Genomic DNA, 16615 nt, shown 5'->3' with positions numbered 1-16615 from the left:
GAACTGTGTGTGTTGAGAGATTATTTCTTCTGAGTTGACAGGTAAAATGAATACACATATTAGAGGGTCCAGGCAATGGCACATCTGGTTAAGCATACACATTACAATGTGCAAGGACCGGGGATTAAGCCCCTGGTCCTCACCTACAGGGGGAAAGCTTCATGAGTGGTGAAGTAGAGATACAGGCGTCACTCTATTTTCTCCTCCACTCTCAATTTCTTTCTGTCTCTATCCAATAATAAATTAAAAAATAAACAGTAAATAAAGTGAGTTGGATTTATATATATATATATATATATATATATATCACATATTGGATATATGAGTACTTATTCTTATTAATTCCACTGATGATGGGCATCTCTGTGTTTTTCAGTTTTGGCTATTGTGAATAAGATAGATATAAAGATAGTTTTGCAATTCTTTTTTTGTGGACATATATTTCATTTCTTTTGGAATAAATTTGCTGGGTAATGGAGTTAATGTGTATTTAAATTTATGAGGATTTGCCAAGTAATTCTCAAAGTGGTTTTATCATTTCACATAGATACCAGCAGTAGACAAACTATCCAACTGCTTCACACCTTGCCATCATTTGGTTGGTTTTTATCAGTATTTTTTATATTAGCTACTCAGATGTGTGTGTAAATGCACAGTGGTTTTAATTTTTATATCCCAGATGATTAAAGCTTAAAATTTTTCTGAGTGTTTAGTAGCCCTTTGAAATGTCTATGAAAGACTTTATCATTTTTTATTGATTTTTTTCCTCATCATTATTTGGTTATGATAGCTAGGTAGATTCTAGAAACAAGACTATTGTTGAATTTGCTTATTGAAAATGATTTTCTTGAGTTATGATATATATTTTCTTTGTTTCTCACAAAGCCAAGATCTCACACAAGTGAGATTTCACCACTCCAGGGTGCTTCTTCATGTTCTAATTTTATCTATCATACAATAAACAAATAAAGAAATCTTTTTTGGAAATGTGTTTTTACACTTAAGTGGAGCTTCCTGTAATGTCATAGCTCCTTCCAGGGAGAATTCTAATTTGGAACCCATGTCAAAGATCACACAGTACCCTGGGAATTCTCTCTGTAGTCCTGACTTGCATTTTCTTAATGCCATTGTTATAGGAAAAGAATAGAAAAAGAAAATTGTAATCTTGATGAAGTTTCATTTACCATTTGATTTTCCTTCATGGTTAGTGAATTTTCTGTTCAATTAAACATATCACATTTAAACTCCCTCTCACAATAATACTATTTACATGGTGACTTAAGATCTATTATTGTAAACAAAGTATAATAGCTGTTCAGAGATTTTTTTAAATTATTTTCTTTCCTTTGACTAATGGTATTGTTTTGTTGTCTTAGCAATACTATCTGTTTAGAATGCTAAAAATTAAATTGGCAGTACAGAAATGAGTATGAGAACTTACAGGTCTATTTTTCAATAAAACTTTGTGATAATGGAATATATTATATCTGTACTTTCTCTAGGATGGGCACGATACACTGGCCACTTAGAGTTGTACCAGTGTGACAAAGGTAATCAATTTCTTATTTGATTCTCACCACTGAACTTTTTATTTTACTTTTTTATTTGTTATTAATAGTATGTTACAGGATTGTAAGATTACATTGTATAGTTCCACACCACACCCACCACCAAAGCTCTCTATCCCCACCCTCCCACCACCCAAAGATAATCATCAGAGTTCTCACAGGTCTTACAAACAGTTCGCTTGCTTATTTAGTTTGTTTTGGCACAGTCAGGTGAATTAGATTTCCGGATTCCACATATGAGTGAACCCATCTGGTAGTTGTCTTTCATCTCTTTACTTATTTCACTAAGTATAATCAACTCCAGTTCCATCCATTTTGTCTCAGAAGACACAATACTGGCTTTTTAGATTGCAGAATAGTATTCCATAGAAAATACATCTCACTGCTTCTTTAGGCAGTCGATCTGTCAATGGGCATATAGGCTGCTTTCACACTTTTGGCTATTTTAACATTGCGGTGCGTATGTCTCTTCTAATTAATGATTGAGTATCTATTGGATAAGTTCCTATGAGTGGGATCGCTAGATCATAAGGTAATTCCAATTTTATTTGTTTAAGGACTATCCATACAGTCTTCCAAAGGGGCTGTACCAGCTTGCACCCTCACTAGCCCACTTAACATTTAAATACTCCAAATGGAAACGTGGCTATTGGACAAAAAGTATGAAGCAACCATAATCTACTCTACTGATCATATTTCATTTTCATTCTTGATATTTATTTCCTTTTTATTCCTTGAATTTAAGAGCTTAACTAGCTATTGAACCTTATGTTTTTGAATTTTTTTTAATATTTTGAAAATATTGTCCAAGACTAAAGTGAAAAAATTTGTTGTAAATCTAATTCTTGTTCTTTATATTATCTATTGTTTCTTCTCACATTTAACTGTTTCCTTTTTTCTCTTTAATAATATATAGTATTGTAATTATTATGGACTTTTTCTAATCTTTCTACCTTAAGCTTTTTTATTTCAATTTTTATTAGATAGGACTGAGAGAAGCTGAGAAAGGATGGAGAGAAAGATAGACAGTTATGGACCTCCTTCACTGCTTGTGAAGCAGACCCCCTGCAGGTACTTGTGCTTGGTGATGTGTCGTATGTGTTACATTGGTTTGTTCTAGCCCTCCCCAAACCAAGAGAATTGGATCAGTCCAATTAATTTCTCGGGCCTGCGTGGCCCCGCCCTAAGGAACCCCGGGAGAGGGTTCATGAGTTCGAGAGTGCCAGAGTTAGCCAGAGTTCCTGAGTTAGACAGAGTTCCTGAGTTCCTGAGTTAGAGAGTTTCAGAGTTCGAGAGTAAGAGAGGGTTCCTGAGTCCGAGAGTTCCTGAGTTCCTGAGTTCGAGAGTTTCAGGGTTACAGAGTAAGAGAGAGTGCCAGAGAGACAGAGTTCCTGGGTTCCTGAGTTCCAGAGTAAAAGAAAGAGTGCTTGCGCCGCTGCAAAGAGACAGCAGAGTTCTGTTTGGTGATTAGTTTGTCTTAGTTTATGAATCGTTGTTCCTGAATAAAGAAATACAGCTTCCCTGCCCAGCCGTTGTCTCCGCGTCTCTGTTACCCGCCCGTGAAGCAAGCCGGCCGGCAAGAGCCTCCGAAATTTTAACAACAAATGGCGCCCACATGGACCTGACCTGCGCATCTCTCAGATAAGTAAAGACAATTTGGCTACCTATGCACGATGGCCTTCTCTTCTGCTTGTGAAGAGATCTCCAAAGGCCTCTGCTCTTTCTTTACGAGACTGTTTTGCTGTTTCTGGAACATTTATCTCTGGACCACTCTGTGGTTTCCACTCGCTCGGGCAAACTCAGAACAGCCAGCCGGAAGAGCCAGCAGGCGGGAGGCGAGGCACAGAGCTGCCGTTTCCACCTGGTTAAACAGCCAGCCAGCCGGCTGCGCCCAGACAACCCCGCGCACCGCGCCCGCAGCCCCGCATCCCCGCAGCCCACAGGAGGCCTACGCCAGCACACAAGAGCCCCTGGAGCCCAAAGCCAACACGCAAGAGCCCGAGGACAGCCCACAGGAGCCGGCTCTCCACCGCATGGCGCAGGGCACTGGACGCGTGATCCCTCCACGCTGGTCGGCCACTGTGAACAGGGCAGCAGACATGACAGGGCCATGGGGCAGGGCCGCGGCGGCCCATCATGGCCGCCACCCCTGGGCACCTAGGCCCACACCTTCTGCAAAACTGGCCGGCCTGCCCTCTTTCTATGAATTCTGGAACCATCCCGGGCCTCCCGGACCCCCGGGCTCCCTGCCGAAACTGGGTACACGAGATCTCCAGCCGCCGGTCTGGTCTGAAGATAGACAAGCTGGAGTACGCAGAGATTTGTGCAGAGATCGCAATCTGCAATTCCTAGAAGTAAAGCTGTGCGGGAAGCCACCTCCGAATGGTGACCCCCCCCAACCACTAAGACAGTACAGATTTAAATTCGTGTTTAAAATGACATGTCTTCGTAACAAAGGTTTCTCTCCTTGTGTATTAATGACCATGTTTATGTGTATATTTAAAGTTTGGTAAATAGTAGCTTTAAGGCTAAATTCTTACTAGTCAAAGTTAAATGAAAAAGGTTTTCAACGTAATTCTCATAAAGATAAAATTAACTTACATTTAAAGTCTAAGGTAAAAATTAGTTAACAAGCAATATATTTTGACTAAGTTAGGCTAAACAAAAGGTTAAATAGACTTATTGATATGTAAAACTCTCCATTACCTTCTCTATTAGAAATGGTAGATCGCACAATGGCTATGCTAATTATTCTCATGCCTGAGGTTTCCTCTCCAGCCCACACCTAGGGTGTGTCTCCATCTTGAATGGGTTTAACAAAAGGTTAAAAGACGTTGTTGATATGTAAAAGTCTCAAATTCCTTCTCTATTAGAAACGTTGGATCGTGCAGTAGATATGCTAATAACAAGTTTTGTTTCATAGTAAGTAAGTTGCAGTCAGCTGCCTTTGGGACTCTAGGCTGTTCCCCGCCCCCATGCAATTGCCCGTCAAGGCAAGTAGCCCCCCAAAGGCAAGAAATGTTTTTTTTTCAGATATGGCCCCCTCAGGCCTTCCCTTGGCAACATGCTGGTTTTTGTTATATATGTTTCTGTTCACCCCACACCCTTGATACTATAGTCATTTAGTTAAAAAGAAAAGGGGGAATTATCGTATGCGTTACATTGGTTTGTTCTAACCCTCCCCAAACCAAGAGAATTGGATCAGTCCAATTAATTTCGCGGGCCTGCTTGGCCCCGCCCCAAGGAACCCTGAGGGAGGGTTCCTGAGTTCATGAGTTCGAGAGTGTCTGAGTTCGAGAGTAAGGGAGAGGGTTCCTGAGTTCGAGTGCCAGAGTTGGAGAGTTCCTGACTTCCAGAGTAAGAGAGGGAGTGCTTGTGCTGCCGCAGAGACAGCAGAGTTCTGTTTGGTGATTAGTTTGTCTTAGTTTGTGAATCGTTGTTCCTGAATAAAGAAATACAGCTGCCCTGCCCAGCCGTTGTCTCCGCGTCTCTGTTACCCGCCCGCGAAGCCAACCCAGCTGGCAAGAGTCCGAAATTTTAACAACAGACCCCCTGCAGGTGCTTGTGCTTGGTGATGTGTGCTTAACTGGGTGTGCCATGGCCCAGCCCCCCTACATCATTTTATTAAATTCACAGTGGTAGAGTGTGGGAGATAGCATAGTGGTTATACAAACAGACTCTCATGCCTGAGGCTCCAAAGTCCCAGTTTCAATCCCTTGCACCACCATAAGATAGAGCTGAGCAGTGCTCTGGTGTTTGTTTCTCTTTCTGTCTCACTCTGCATCTCTCTCGAAAATAAAATAAAATTCACAATGGTAGTAGGAAATCTGTTATAGTTATTTTTACATGGGGCCATGTAGAAACAATTTTTCAGATATAGAAAGACTGGATTTTTAAACATTCTTCAGGTAGTGGCAGAAAACGAAGGGGAGGGGAAGAGAAAGACAGAATAAGCAGAGGAGAGAAAGAGAAAAGACAGAATAAGAAGGAGTAGGGAAGAGAGACCATTACACTAAAGCTTCCTTCCACGTGGTCAGTACTGGGCTCAAACCTGGATCACCTACATGGCAAAGCAGTGTACAACCCAAGTGAACTATTTTTGCCCACTCTAGAAATAATGATCTCATATCATCATAGAATTTAGAACACAATAATATACTTATATCAGAACTATCCTTTGTGAGTATAAATAATTTCCTCCATATCCAAAGGATTAAGAGAACTTGTAAAAATATATATACATATATAAATTGTAAAAAAAAAAATTAAAATAAACTTACAAGAGCTTTGTGCTTTACTAACTGAAATTTTAATTTCCTTAGCTATGGCATATTAACACGTCATGAAGAACTTTTGCTCATGGACCTACAGGCATCATTTATTATTTGCGGCATTCTAACTATGAAAATATGATGCATTTATTTTCTAACACAGAAAAATTAAGAAAGATGACTTGGGCTCTGCTTTACCATGAATACAATTCAGGTTCAACCCACGCGCCACCCCCCCCCATGAAGAAACTTTGGTGTTAGAATATATTTCTCTCTATATTCTGTCTTTCACTTTCTAGCTTAAAAGAAAAGTATTCCAGGTTGGTGAAGTCCCAGCAATAGTAAAATAATAATAATAATAATAATAATAATAATAATAATAATAAAACTAAGAATAACTGAATTCTTAACTTGAGATTATTTTAGTTTGCTATAAATCAGAATGCTATAAAATGAAATGTACTAAGTGAACCTTGACTATATATAATTCTCTTATTTATTAATTATGACTTTTCAAAGATATGAGCCCTAAAAGTGAACAGTTTACCCTAATTATTAAGACAATTAGTCCCATTAGCTGAATCAACAGCAAAATGCATTTAACTAATTCAAAATAACAATACAATAAAAAATGCAAACTGATGTAGTCCCATAGGTTTATACTTGCCTTAGTCTTCCTTGTAATTGGATTCGTTTCATTGAAAATGTCTTTAAAATTTATGCGGAAAAAAGTTCTGCCAATATTTTCCTCTAAGTATCTGATAGTTTCTGGTCTAACATGCAGGTCCTTGATCCACTTGGAATTTACTTTTGTATTTGGTGAAATACAGTGATTCAGTTCCATTCTTCTGCATGTTTCAACCCATTGTTTCCAACACCATTTGTTGAAGAGACTCTGCTTTCCCCATGTAATAGTCTGGGCCCCTTTGTCAAAGATTAGATGTCCATATGTGTGAGGCCTCATTTCTGGGCTCTCAATTCTATTCCACTGGTCAGTGTGTCTGTTCATGTTCCAGTACCAAGCAGTTTTGATGACAATGGCCCTATAATATAGTTTGAGATCTGGCAGTGTGATGCCTCCAGTTCTGTTCTTTTTTCTCAAGATTGTTTTGGCAATTCTAGGTCTTTTCTGGTTCCAGATAAACATTTGTAGCATTTTTTCTATTCTCCTAAAAAATGTGCTTGGGATCTTGATAAGGATAGCATTAAATTTGTAGATGGCTCTGGGTAATATATTCATTTTGATGATGTTAATTCTTTTTTTTTTTTAAATTTTATTTATTTATTCCCTTTTGTTGCCCTTGTTGTTTTTTTATTGTTGTAGTTATTATTGTTGTTGTCATCCATCATTGTTGGATAGGACAGAGAGAAATGGAGAGAGGAGGGGAAGACAGAGAGGAGGAGGGAAAGATAGACACCTGCAGACCTGCTTCACCACCTGTGAAGCGACTCCCCTGCAGGTGGGGAGCCGGGGTTCGAACCGGGATCTTTACGCCGGTCCTTGTGCTTTGCGCCACCTGCGCTTAACCCGATGCGCTACAGCCCGACTCCCGATGATGTTAATTCTTCCAACCCATGAACATGGAATATCTTTCCACTTCTTTGTGTCTTTTTCAATTTCTTTGAGTAGTGACTCATAATTTTCAGTATACAAGTCAAATTAAAAAGCTTCTTCACAGCAAAAGAAACTACTACCCAAACCAAGAGACCCCTCACAGAACGGGAGAAGATCTTTACATGCCATACATCAGATAAGAGTTTAATAATCAACATATATAAAGAGCTTGCCAGACTCAACAACAAGACAACAAATAACCCCATCCAAAAATGGGGGGAGGACTTGGACAGAATATTCACCACAGAAGAGATCCAAAAGGCCGAGAAACACATGAAAAAATGCTCCAAGTCTCTGATTGTCAGAGAAATGCAAATCAAGACAACAATGAGATATCACTTCACTCCTGTGAGAATGTCACACATCAGAAAAGGTAACAGCAGCAAATGCTGGAGAGGGTGTGGGGTCAAAGGAACCCTCCTGCACTGCTGGTGGGAATGTCAATTGGTCCAACCTCTGTGGAGAACAGTCTGGAGAACTCTCAGAAGGCTAGAAATGGACCTACCCTATGACCCTGCAATTCCCCTCCTGGGGATATATCCTAAGGAACCCAACACATCCATCCAAAAAGATCTGTGTACACATATGTTCTTGGCAGCACAATTTGTAATAGCCAAAACCTGGAAGCAACCCAGGTGTCCAACAACAGATGAGTGGCTGAGCAAGTTGTGGTATATATACACAATGGAATACTACTCAGCTGTAAAAAATGGTGACTTCACCGTTTTCAGCCGATCTTGGATGGACCTTGAAAAAATCATGTTGAGTGAAATAAGTCAGAAACAGAAGGATGAATACGGGATGATCTCACTCTCAGGCCGAAGTTGAAAAGATTAGAAAAGAAAACACAAGTCGAACCTGAAATGGAATTGGAGTATTACACCAAAGTAAAAGACTCTGGGGTGGGTGGGTGGGTGGGTGGGGAGAATACCGGTCCATGAAAAATGATGAATGAAATAGTGGGGGTTGTATTGTTAAATGGGAATCTGGGGAATGTTATGCATGTAAAAAAAAAAAAAAGAAGTAGAAAAGCAAAGCAGAAATTTACTGAGTTTGGAGTATGGCACCAAAGTAAGAAAGCAGAAGTACACTATAGTTTGCAGTGAGTACCTCCCTAATACTTCCTCTCCACTTTTCCAAGCTTTGGGTCCATGATTACTCAACAATTTGTTTGGCTTTGTATGTTAATTCTCTTTTCAGTCACCAGGTTCCAGGTGTCATCAGGATGCCGGCCAGACTTCCCTGGATTGAAGACCCCACCAATATGTCCTGGAGCTCAGCTTCCCCAGAGACCCACCCTACTAGGGAAAGAGAGAGGCAGACTGGGAGTATGGACCGAACAGTCAATGCCCATGTTCAGCGGGGAAGCAATTACAGAAGCCAGACCTTCTACCTTCTGCAACCCACAATGACCCTGGTTCCATGCTCCCAGAGGGATAGAGAATGGGAAAGCTACCGGGGGAGGGGGTGGGATATGGAGATTGGGCGGTGGGAATTGTGTGGAGTTGTACCCCTCCTACCCTATGGTTTTGTTAATTAATCCTTTTTTAAATAAATAAATAAATAAATAAATTTTTAAAAAATGCAAACTGAACCACAGCAAATTTCCAAGTGCTTAGCTTACTAAAACCTCCACTGTACATAGGAAACTGTAAAGCAATTAAGGACCATAATGGCTCTGATATAGAATGGTTGTAAATACCAGTGGAGTCACATTTTCACAAGGCTAACATCAACAAAATGCTATGAAAATTCACACTCCTTATGTCAAGGTCTCATTCCAAAAAATAATCATAAATATGCATATATGTGGATTACCACAATCAAATTAGGACATCTATCACTGGGCTACTCAACAGCTCACTTGATAGTGTGTTGTTTTGCCCAACACAAGACTAAAGTTCAAACCTGTCCCCACCACATTGAAGGAATCCTCAGTGCTGTGTTCTATCTATCTGAAAATGTCAGCCCCAAAAAGTAGAAGACCTAGAGATTTTTTTTTAAAAAATGAGGAAAGTGACTTTGTAACTGAAGTTTTCTGTTTGGGTGGGACTATCATCCAGAGAAGACCTAAGGAGTTTTTTGAGGTTAAACACAGACCTGCATACAAAAAGTCATGCTATGAATTTAAGTATTAATTATAGGAAGATTAACTAATGTGTTCAAATGACCTTATTGATCCTTCTGGTCTAAAAATAGTCATATCAACTTTCCTCATCTGACTTACAGAAAATGTGCCATAACAATAACATACTGTTTTTTGATGGTCATAATTTTCTTTAGACATATTGGAATGTATTTTTCTAGCTAGTTCTGAACCTGAGTACTTGATATATGAGAAGAAGTTTACTAGGTGACTATTGTCACTTTCTACACATATGTATTAATATACTTTCTGAAATACTAATTCCCTAATTCCAAAGAATTTGAATACTCCAGTAAAATTTTCATTCATATTAAATATTTAAGAATGTATTATGTCACTAATTCTTTTCAATTCATTCAAATTCAATAAAAGCAGACTCACTAGTGACGTCATTTTCAAATTAAGTAAGGTTATCTTTTTCAGCATTTTATTAATTCATTCATTGGATAGGAAGAGAGAGAAACTAAGATAGAAGGAGATAGAGAGACACCTGAAACACTTTTTCACCACTCATGAAGTTCCTGCCCTGCAGTTGGAGACCAAGAGGACTTGAACCTGAGTCTCTGTGCATCGTAAATGTGTGCTAAACCAAGTCCTAAGAATTTTCTGTAACTATAACATAATCTTAACCATCCACACAGGGCATTGGCCTCTAGGTTTAATGCCAGATCTTTGAAATTCTTGAAGCCATCTTTGTCTTGGACCACAAAAATATTATGATTTTTCAGAAGCTGATGCACATAACATTATCAACAGAATTTGAAATTGAAGTTAATAGTGAAATATTTTGTAATACATATGTATATTCATATTAAATGTTGCAAAGAAAATAAGCATCACTGCAGAAACTCAACTTGTTAAACAAGTTCTGGTCAAATCAACTGTTTCCTTTTGTCATCAGCAGGCTTTACAGATGTGTGGTTTCACTGATCTAGGTCAACTTTTTCAAATAGAGAAGTAGTCAGACATAGACAGGCAAAGAGGGATGAACACCACAGCTTGTCCCAGCATAGGGACGTCCCTATGTTGGGTCCCAGACCACATAATTGACAAGTAAGGTACTCCACCAGATGAGTTATTTCACCAACCCTCAGATGAGCTTTTAGAACTGAGTAAATTACAAAAGCTGTTTTCTGCGTAATGAGATTTCAAAATTAGAAAATTTTGGATTATTCATTTGTTTTCTTTCCTTTAGATTACATGATATAAATTTGTGATATAGATTTGTGATGTCAATGAAGTACAGAGTTTTCATGAACATGCTTTATTACTATCTACTAGAACTTAAGATCATGAAGTTTTTTTTTCAAAAAAACAATAAACATATGACTATTACATTAGATTCTTCTCCTTCGATCAAAAGCAATAAAATTATACGTATGTGGATGAATAAGAAGGACTGCTAGATCCTGATGAAGTAAAGATCTTACAATATTATGAGACTTTAAAAATATTAGTTACTGCACCTGCAGGGCTTCACAGGTAATGAAGTAGGTCTGCAGGTGTCTTTCTCTCCCCCTCTCTGTCTTCCCCACCTCTATCTATTTCTCATTTCTCTCTGTCCTCTCCAACAACAGCAACAATAATAACTACAACAATAAAATGACAAGGGCAACAAAAGGGAAAATAAATAAATACTTAAAAAAATAAAAATATTAGTTACAAAACAAATATATATATATATATATTATATATATATATATATTTTATATATATATATGTATGTGAAATATATATATTATATATGTATGTATTATATATGTATGTATATACATATATAATATGTATATATATATATTATATATGTATATATATAATATATATATTATATATGTATATGTATATTATATATTATGTATATGTATATATATATGTATATACATATATATATGTATATATATATGTATATACATATATATATGTATATATATATTATGTATATGTATATATATATTATGTATATATGTATATGTATATTATATATATAATATATATTATAAATATATATATTATATATGTATGTATATATGTATTATATATAAATATATATATTTCACATACATACACTGTATCCATCATCAAAGTTTCTGTCATTTCATAAAATGGAGCTCTCCACCTATCACCTTCCCACTTCCTCCAATAACCATGGTCATTTTACAATTTACCAGTCACTTATGACTTTTCAAAATTCATTATTTTTCATTATCGGTATCCCCACATATGACTGAAACCATCTAGTATTTTGTCTTCCACTCTACCAGTTTTACTTAGAATAATCACCACCATTTTAATCCCAAATAGCACAATGTCGTGATTTTAATAGCCAAAATTTGTATTAACATTTTCTAACATTCCAACTGATAAGTTAAATATTTTCTGTGATTCAAATCCTTTTGAAATCTGCAGTGCATACTTATGCATGTTTCATATTCTGTCCTATAGAACCAATTTTATACCCCTAAAGTGGGAGACAGTATAATTGAACGGGTCATTCCATAAGTGGCACATGTGACGATGGTGATATATAAGATGCTTTTAGGTGATATCTGGTGGTATATATTTAACCAAGCAATTATTTAGTAATTTAAGTATTTAACATTTTATTTATCTAAAAAATATTCCTTCAGTTAATCACTTTTTAACTAGTTATCATTAGCACATTAAACATTTTATTGATGTGAAAATAAGGATAAAATTAACTAAATTAAAGAAAAATACTGGGTTTTCAATATAAAATAATCGGTATTTTGCAGTTAAAATGAGAGCTGAAACAATGTATGGATGCATAGAACTGGGAAAACAGAATCTGGCACCTCAGAACATTAGTCAAAGTAGGTTTGATAATTTCCTTTTAAAAAAATTTTATGAGAGATGGGCGGTAGCGCAGCGGGTTAAGCAAGTGTGGAGCAAAGCGCAAGGACTGGCTTAAGGAATTCAGTTCGACCCCCGGGTCCCCAGCTGCTGGGGAATCACTTCACAGGAGGTGAAGCAGATCTGCAGGTGTCTATCTTTCTCTCCCCCTCTGTCTTCCCCTCCTCTCTCCATTTCTCTCTGTCCTATCCAACAAAGACGATATCAATAACAACAATAACTACAACAACAATGAAAAAAATAAGGGCAACAAAAAGGAAAACAAATAAATAAATATAAAAAAATTATTAGTGATTTAATATTAATTTACAAAATTATAAGATAATAAGGGTATGATTCCACAGCTTTCCCTCCACAAGAGTTCTGTGTCCCGGTTTCCTCCATTGGAAACTGAATTATTTCTCCAAAGATCACAGCTATAGGTTGACTAATAATTTTTATAACTATCTATCTATATTTATATATATTTTCCGACATTATCTATGGTCTTGCTTTCTCTTCCTTTCTAAGTCACACCTAAATTGCACCCACTACTTCTTAGTGTCTTTCCTTTTTTCTTCTTTCTCTTTTCTCTCTGGGTCCTGATAATTTCCTAAAATGTGCATGGGAAGTAAAAGACCAAAGAATGGTAATGTTCAATGAAAATGCAATAATCATCTATTTACATTATCTATTCAGGTCAACACACAAACCTTTAATGTAGAGAGACAAAGGTGAGTAGTATAAACCTGAATGCAAAAGGTTGATAACTGGATTAGGATTTTCTTCATCTGTTTAGCAGATCATAACAAAGTGTTCCAACTATTTTTTTTGTAAACAAGCAAAACAATTGCAATTATACCCATTTTTATTTATTTCTAAGGCCCCACCTTTAATTTCTTTCTAAACCACATCTATACCTGGTATAACTTCCAGGTGTTTTCTTCTTCCTCTTTGCTTTCAAGAAAGGGGAACAGAAACTTAACTTCCTTTGATGTTTTCTAAATTCTCTATGAAGGTCTTGCCTTCCTCTTTACAAAGAGTGTTCTCATATTAATATGCAAACTTCCCCTAAACTTTGCTTCAAAGTGTATCTCCTCACCAGGGCAAACTAGGCAAATTGAAGCAATCAGTTTTCCTTAGCAGGCTGAAGAAAAATGCCAACCGTGTGCTTCTAGTACTTAACAGTTTCTTTATCTGGAATTCCTGTGTACTCCACTCTTCATCTCCACAAATCTGCATCACATCACTTCTTTCAAATGAAACTTTGGTGAGTTTTTTTTTTCTAAGTTCTTTTCTGTAATATCAACTTCACCTTTACATCTCCTACACTACTGCCGGCTTTATGTTGTCAGCGTGGAGCAACATGAATCAAGTCAAGAAATAATGAATGTATGATACTAGCTTGATATTTTGTTGAGATATTCTATTTATTATTTAATGACCATCTTATCAGTGACTACTGTGTGGAGGTTCTTTTCAGTGCACTAATGTGCAATATAGTAAATAAAATAATGTCCTTATATGTTTTGAACTTGAATTGTTTTACATATGGTCCCAGCAATTTGTAGAACAAAACAAAAGCCTTAACTGGCCTTCTAGCAACAACATTACTTATCCCTTCTGTTTTCTCCATTTTTGCCTCAGCATTTGCTCTCAAACACAAATAGGAATTTTCCTTTCTGCATAAAACCTTGCCGTTTTCTCTTCCTGGGATATATATTAGCATTTTTATTGCAATGAAATCAACATTCAATATTTAGTGATCTCTCATATGTGAATATGATTGTATGTGTGTATATGCTTTGCTAGATGTCTTTTGTCTTTAATCTGACAGTTTTCATTATATTACATATCATTCAACCAAAAATAGTTGGTTGAGTTTTTTTATGTCATTTATAGGTGTTTCTGTCTTTGATTTCCACACTCAAAAACGCAAAACTACAATAAATGTCCAATAAACAAACTGTACTTCTTCAGCTCAACTGGGACAAAAGGTTAAGGATCATGAGACCCAGGCAATGCATTCTACTACATGCATGAAGAGGCTCACTTCTCTCTCGTAGTTAACAACCCTTTTGCCCCTTTTACCACCATAACTACAGACTCTTAGAAATGTATAGCAAAAGACATACTGTATACATCCATTAAAAATTAGTAAATGAGGGGAGAACATGATTTGAATCACAGAAATCTAGAATGAGAAGAGATGCTGAAATTATAAAGCCCTAGCTATACTATGAACTCTATTATAGGAGAAAAACTAAAACTCGGTGAGATTAAGTACTGGCATTTATGTCACACAGCTGGTAGATTTCAGATCTTCATTAATTTATATCATTAAGAGTTCTCTCTCCATGCAGACTGGGAGTATGGATCAACCAGTCAACACCCATATTCAGCAGGGAAGCAATTACAGAAGCCAGACCTTCCACTTTCTGCAACCCACGATGACCCTGGGTCCATACTCCCAGAGGAATAGAGAATGGGAAAGCTATCAGCGGAGGGAATGGGATATGGAGATTGGGTGGTGGGAACTGTGTGGAGTTGTACCCCTCCTATCCTACCTGTCAATGTCTCCTTTATTTAAAAAAAAAAAAAAAAAAAGATTTCTTTCTCCAACTCCATTCTAAGTTCTGCTTAATGTTTTTTCTCTTCTGTTGTTTTTCAACTTCTGCCTGTGAGTGAGACCACCCATATTCATCCTTTTGTTTCTGACTTATTTCACTTCAAATGATGTGGTGTATTGCACTAAAGTAAAAGACTCTGGGGTTGGTGGGGGCTGGGGAGAATTCAGGTCCTGGAACATAATGGCAGAGGACCCAATGGGAGTTGTTGTGTGGAAATCTGGGAAATGTTATGCATGTACACACTATTTTATTTACTTTCCAGTAATCCCCCAATTAAAAAAAAAGTTCTCTCTCTATGTAAGCCTCCATTCAATCCATATGGACATCATGAAACATGATACACTTTGCAACTACATATGGTTTTATCACTTTTCCTCTATAAACTAGTCTAGTGTTACAAAGATTGCACAGATGGGGAAAAAGAGGTTTATGATCACCAGTGATCAGTTGTCTCATCCTCCCATGATTAAATATATTCTTTACTTATATACAAATATATTCTTTACTTTTTTGTTTTCAAGATTTCCTCTAAATCTCTAGTACTGCATTCTCTATACACTTTACTTGAATTTCTTTACATATTTCTTTACAAATTATAGTCACATTAAAAAGCATGGTAATTAGTAACAGGACGTTGTGGAAACTATCTGACTGATCTAGTGCAGTACTATTAGTCCCCAAATTATAGATTCCAATACTGCCTGAGCAGAGATAACCCACTGCTTGTCTAAATTCCTCATTTATATTTGTTCACAACAGGCCTTGATGCTTATACATTTAGTTACAATGGAATTTTTTTTTTTTTTTGTGCTCTTAAACTCTAGCCACCCTTTATGGTGAAGAAGAGATCCACTAAAGAGAAACACTAATGTAAGGATAACCCAGTGTAAATTCCTAACATTGTGCATTGATAGGAATCTCTGTGACTATAACTGATCTACGAATGCACACTAAGCAGGCAAAGTCATGTCTTTTTAGACATTTTGTTTGTTTATTTTGGATAAAGACAGAGAAAAACTGATGGGAGAAGAGGAGATAAAGAGAGAGACCTGACACATTGTTTCATCAGGTGGGGACTGACACTTGAACCTGGGGTTTTTCACACTGTAATGTGTGCACTCAGTCAAGTGCACCATTGCCTAGCCCCAGACAGGCAAATTCAAATCATGGAGGTATCCAAAGATCTACTTTCCAAGTAGTTTGTGTGAAACAATTTTTTATTTTTTATTTATAAAAAGGAAACATTGCCAAAACCATAGGATAAGAGGGGTACAACTCCACGTAATTCCCACCACCAGAAATCTGTATCCCATCCCCTCCCCTGATAGCTTTCCTATTCTCTATCCCTCTGGGAGCATGGACCCAGGTTCACTATGGGGTGTAGAAGGTGGAAGGTCTGGCTTCTGTAACTGCTTCTCCGCTGAACATGGGCAACATATATTTTTTTCTCTCTCTCTTCTGGTATTACTTTCACAGAATCTATGCATTATCTACAATATGAACGAACACTATTCCCTGTAGGATTCCACCAGGGC

This window comes from Erinaceus europaeus, chromosome 5, assembly GCF_950295315.1.
Source record: "Erinaceus europaeus chromosome 5, mEriEur2.1, whole genome shotgun sequence".
NCBI classification, from domain to species: Eukaryota; Metazoa; Chordata; class Mammalia; order Eulipotyphla; family Erinaceidae; genus Erinaceus; species Erinaceus europaeus.
Note: the sequence above shows the minus strand (reverse complement) of the source record.